The sequence below is a fragment of the Rhinoraja longicauda genome, unplaced genomic scaffold (genome assembly GCF_053455715.1).
Source record: "Rhinoraja longicauda isolate Sanriku21f unplaced genomic scaffold, sRhiLon1.1 Scf000164, whole genome shotgun sequence".
Taxonomy (NCBI): Eukaryota; Metazoa; Chordata; class Chondrichthyes; order Rajiformes; family Arhynchobatidae; genus Rhinoraja; species Rhinoraja longicauda.
Window position 1 is genome coordinate 40001 of NW_027601382.1, and position 5000 is coordinate 45000.

A 5000-nucleotide genomic window follows, 5' to 3' on the forward strand; every position below is an offset into this window, starting at 1 on the left:
GAATTGTTAGCGGGGGCGTCGTTGTGCTGGGGGCTGACTGTCCCTAGTGGGTATAGGATAATGTTAATGTACGGGGATCGCTGGGCGGCACGGACTTGGAGGGCCGAAAAGGCCTGTTTCCGGCTGTATGTGTATGATATGATATGATATGATGCCTGCCTGCTCATTTGGTTCATGATGTCCACGCGGCAGGCGGAATATTTTAAAAGCACTGTTCTGTACGAAGTGCACAATGTCCGTTGGGGAAATGCAGCTGGGGGTCGGTCGACCGGCTGACGACGCCTGCCTGCCGATTTGGTTCACGATGTCCCCGCCGAAGGCGGCATACTTGAAAGTACCGCCGTTCGCGGCGCGCAATTTGCGGGGGGAGGAATTGTTAGTGCACGTCTGTGTGCTAGGTGACGATGCTTGCCGACTTGGTTCATGCCGTCCACGCCGAAGACGGCGCCGTTTAAAGTACTGCCGCTCGAGGTGCACAATTTGCGGGGGAATTGTTAATGGGCGTCGGCGTGCTGGGTGACGATGTGGAGATGTGGAACGCCGAGCCAGATCTATCTTATTTGTTTGCTTGGCCCACTGGACTTTGCGTGGGCTTTGCAACACTGTGTGCTAGGTTAAATCACGGCCAATAGAGTGAGTGTTTTTAATGATCCTGATCTGATAAGGGGACTAGAGGTAAAAGAGCCGTTAGGAGGCAGTGATCACAACACGATAAGTTTTACTCTGCAAATGGAAAGGTAGAAGGGAAAATCGGAAGTGTCTGTATTACAGTATAGCAAAGGGGATTACAGAGGCATGAGGCGGGAGCTGGCCAAAATTGACTGGAAGGAGGCCCTAGCAGGGAAGACGGTAGAACAGCAATGGCAGGTATTCCAGGGAATAATGCAGAGGTTGCAGGATCAATTTATTCCAAAGAGGTGGAAAGACTCTAAGGGGAGTAAGAGACACCTGTGGCTGACAAGGGAAGTCAGGGACAGCATAAAAATTAAGGAGAGGAGGTATAACATAGCAAAGAAGAGTGGGAAGACAGAGGATTGGGACTCTTTTAAAGAGCAACAAAAGTTAACTAAAGAGGCAATGCGGGGAGAAAAGATGAGGTGCGAGGGTAAACTAGCCAATAATATAAAGGAGGATAGCAAAAGTTTTTTTAGGTACGTGAAGAGGAAAAAAATAGTCAAGGCAAATGTGGGTCCCTTGAAGACAGAAACGGGGGAATTTATTATGGGGAACAAAGAAATGGCAGACGAGTTAAACCGTTACTTTGGGTCTGTCTTCACTGAGGAAGATACACACAATCTCCCAAATGTTCTAGGGGCCGGAGAACCTAGGGTGATGGAGGAACTGAAGGAAATCCACATTAGGCAGGAAATGGTTTTGGGTAGACTGATGGGACTGAAGGCTGATAAATCCCCAGGGCCTGATGGTCTGCATCCCAGGGTACCTAAGGAGGTGGCTCTAGAAATAGTGGAAGCATTGGAGATCATTTTTCAATGTTCTATATAGATTCAGGATCAGTTCCTGTGGATTGGAGGATAGCAAATGTTATCCCACTTTTTAAGAAGGGAGGGAGAGAGAAAACGGGTAATTATAGACCAGTTAGTCTGACATCAGTGGTGGGGAAGATGCTGGAGTCAATTAGAAAAGACGAAATTGCTGAGCATTTGGATAGCAGTAACAGGATCATTGCGAGTCAGCATGGATTTACGAAGGGGAAATCATGCTTGACAAATCTACTGGAATGTTTTGAGGATGTAACTAGGAAAATTGACAGGGGAGAGTCAGTGGACGTGGTGTACCTCGACTTTCAGAAAGCCTTCGACAAGCTCCCACATAGGAGATTAGTGGGCAAAATTAGGGCACGTGGTATTGGGGGTAGGGTACTGACATGGATAGAAAATTGGTTGACAGACGGAAAGCAAAGAGTGGGTATAAATGGGTCCCTCTCGGAATGGCAGGCAGTGACCAGTGGGGTACCGCAAGGTTCGGTGCTGGGACCCCAGCTATTTACGATATGCATTAATGACTTAGACGGAGGGATTAAAAGTACCATTAGCAAATTTGCAGATGATACTAAGCTGGAGGGTAGTGTGAATTGTGAGGAAGATGCAATAAGGCTGCAGGATGACTTGGACAGGTTGTGTGAGTGGGCGGATACATGGCAGATGCAGTTTAATGTAGATAAGTGCGAGGTTATTCACTTTGGAAGTAAGAGTAGAAAGGCAGATTATTGTCTGAATGGTGTCAAGTTAGGAGGAGGGGGAGTTCAACGAGATCTGGATGTCCTAGTGCATCAGTCAATGAAAGGAAGCATGCAGGTACAGCAGGCAGTGAAGAAAGCCAATGGAATGTTGGCCTTCGTAACCAGAGGAGTTGAGTATAGGAGCAAAGAGGTCCTTCTACAGTTGTAGCGGGCCCTGGTGAGACCGCACCTGGAGTACTGTGTGCAGTTTTGGTCTCCAAATTTGAGGAAGGATATTCTTGCTATGGAGGGCGTGCAGCGTAGGTTCACTAGGTTAATTCCCGGAATGGCGGGACGGTCGTATGTTGAAAGGCTGGAGCGATTGGGCTTGTATACACTGGTATTTAGAAGAATGAGGGGGGATCTTATTGAAACATATACGATAATTAGGGGATTGGACACATTAGAGGCAGGAAACATGTTCCCAATGTTGGGGGAGTCCAGAACAAGGGGCCACCGTTTAAGAATAAGGGGTAGGCCATTTAGAACGGAGATGAGGAAGAACCTTTTCAGTCAGAGAGTGGTGAAGGTGTGGAATTCTCTGCCTCAGAAGGCAGTGGAGGCCAGTTCGTTGGATGCTTTCAAGAGAGAGCTGGATAGAGCTCTTAAGGATAACGGAGTGAGGGGGTATGGGGAGAAGGCAGGAACGGGGTACTGATTGAGAGTGATCAGCCATGATCGCATTGAATGGCGGTGCTGGCTCGAAGGGCTGAATGGCCGACTCCTGCACCTATTGTCTATTGTCTATTGTCTATAATCAACCACTTTATTTTGCCCGTCTTTGTGACTCCTCTTTGACACGTCGATCACCGCTGAGGCTGTTTTACCTGTTTCCCCTATGTACCGTAAGGTACACTCCTTACATTGAACTGCATACACCCCATTATTTCGCTCACGGGTTATCCTCTGTGCTATCCAGTCTCTCCTGTCACCCTGTTCTATGTTTTTGTCTATTACCCAGTGGGAGCAGGCCCCATATTGACATTAATTTGTAACCCTACTGCTCCCCTCGTCTGCTGGTTTTATCACCATCTCATGTTTATCCCTCAGCTCTGCCGTGGTCTCCCTCTCTTTTTTTCTGGTGAGGTTCGGCCTATCCTTTGTCATGGGCATATCCCAGGCTGTTTTAGTAACGTTCTTTTAAAACGTGTCGTGTTTGTTTGGCTTTACCCACGTTCCAGCATTAGAGGCCAATTTTTGCAATGTTTCCTGGGTGGGATTTGCCGGTTTTACAAATGGTGTCACTATCTCACCCTGCTTCCTGATACCCTTATGGGGTCGGCTCTGTTCTTGCAGAACCCTCGGGTGGTGCAGAGTCTGGGCCTTGTTATCAATATCTTGCCCTGCTTCCCGATACCCTTGCGGGTTCGGCTCTGTTCTTGCAGATCCCTCAGGTGGTGCAGAGTCTGGGCGGCATCGTCACCCAGCACACCGACGCCCACTGAAAATTACCCACGCACAGTGCGCGCCTGGAGCGGCAGTAGTTCAAACTACCCCTACCCCTACCCCTACCCCTACCGCTACCCCTACCCCTACCCCTACCCCTAACCCTAACCCTAACCCTAACCCTAACCCTAACCCTAACCCTAACCCTAACCCTAACCCTAACCCTAACCCTAACCCTAACCCTAACCCTAACCCTAACCCTAACCCTAACCCTAACCCTGACCCTAATGCAGGCAGAGTTATTTATAAAGTGGCCCAGACTCTGCACCACCTGAGGGTTTTGTAACAGAACCAACCCCATAAGGGTTTCAGGAAGCAGGGCAAGATATTGATAACAAGGCGCAGACTCTGCACCACCTCAGGGTTCTGCAAGAACAGAGCCGACCCCATAAGGGCATCAGGAATCAGGGCAAGATATTGATAAAATGGCCCAGACTCTGCACCACCTGAGGGTTCTGCAAGAACAGAGCCGACCCCATAAGGGCATCAGGAAGCAGGGCAAGATATTGGTAACAAGGCCCACGGGGAAGGCGGCATACTTTGGGGTTATTTTGTAGTGAGTTTTGAAGGCATGTGCTAGTGTTACGCATACCGAGGGCGCGCAAAGTTCGGCGCGCCCGGGCCAAAACGCCTCTGCTGGCCGCGGCCGAGTCGGCCGACGGATTGCCACGGACTTGCTTGACGACCTGTCACTCTCCGTGCATCGGTTGCACGCCCGGTTCGTCCTTTCCATTTGTTTCATGATGTACACGCGGCAGGCGGAATATTTTAAAAGCACTGTTCTGTTCGAAGTGCACAATGGCCGTTGGGGCAATGCAACTGGGGGTCGGTCGACCGGCTGACGACGCCTGCCTGCCGATTTGGTTCACGATGTCCCCGCCGAAGGCGGCATACTTGAAAGTACTGCCGTTCGCGGCGCGCAATTTGCAGGGGGGAGGAATTGTTAGTGGACGTCTGTGTGCTGGGTGACGATGCTTGCCGACTTGGTTCATGCCGTCCACGCCGAAGACGGCGCCGTTTAAAGTACTGCCGCTCGAGGTGCACAATTTGCGGGGGAATTGTTATTGGGCGTCGGCGTGCTGGGTGACGATGTGGAGATGAGGAACGCCGAGCCAGATCTATCTTATTTGTTTGCTTGGGCCACTGGACTTTGCATGGGCTTTGCATCATTGTGTGCTACGTTAAATCACGGCCAATTGAGTGAGTATTTTTTATTCAACCACTCTATTTTGCCCGTCTTTGTGACTCCTCTATGACACGCCGATCACCGCTGACGTGTTAATCTGCGTGTTAGGTATCTCGGGGGTCAGTTGGA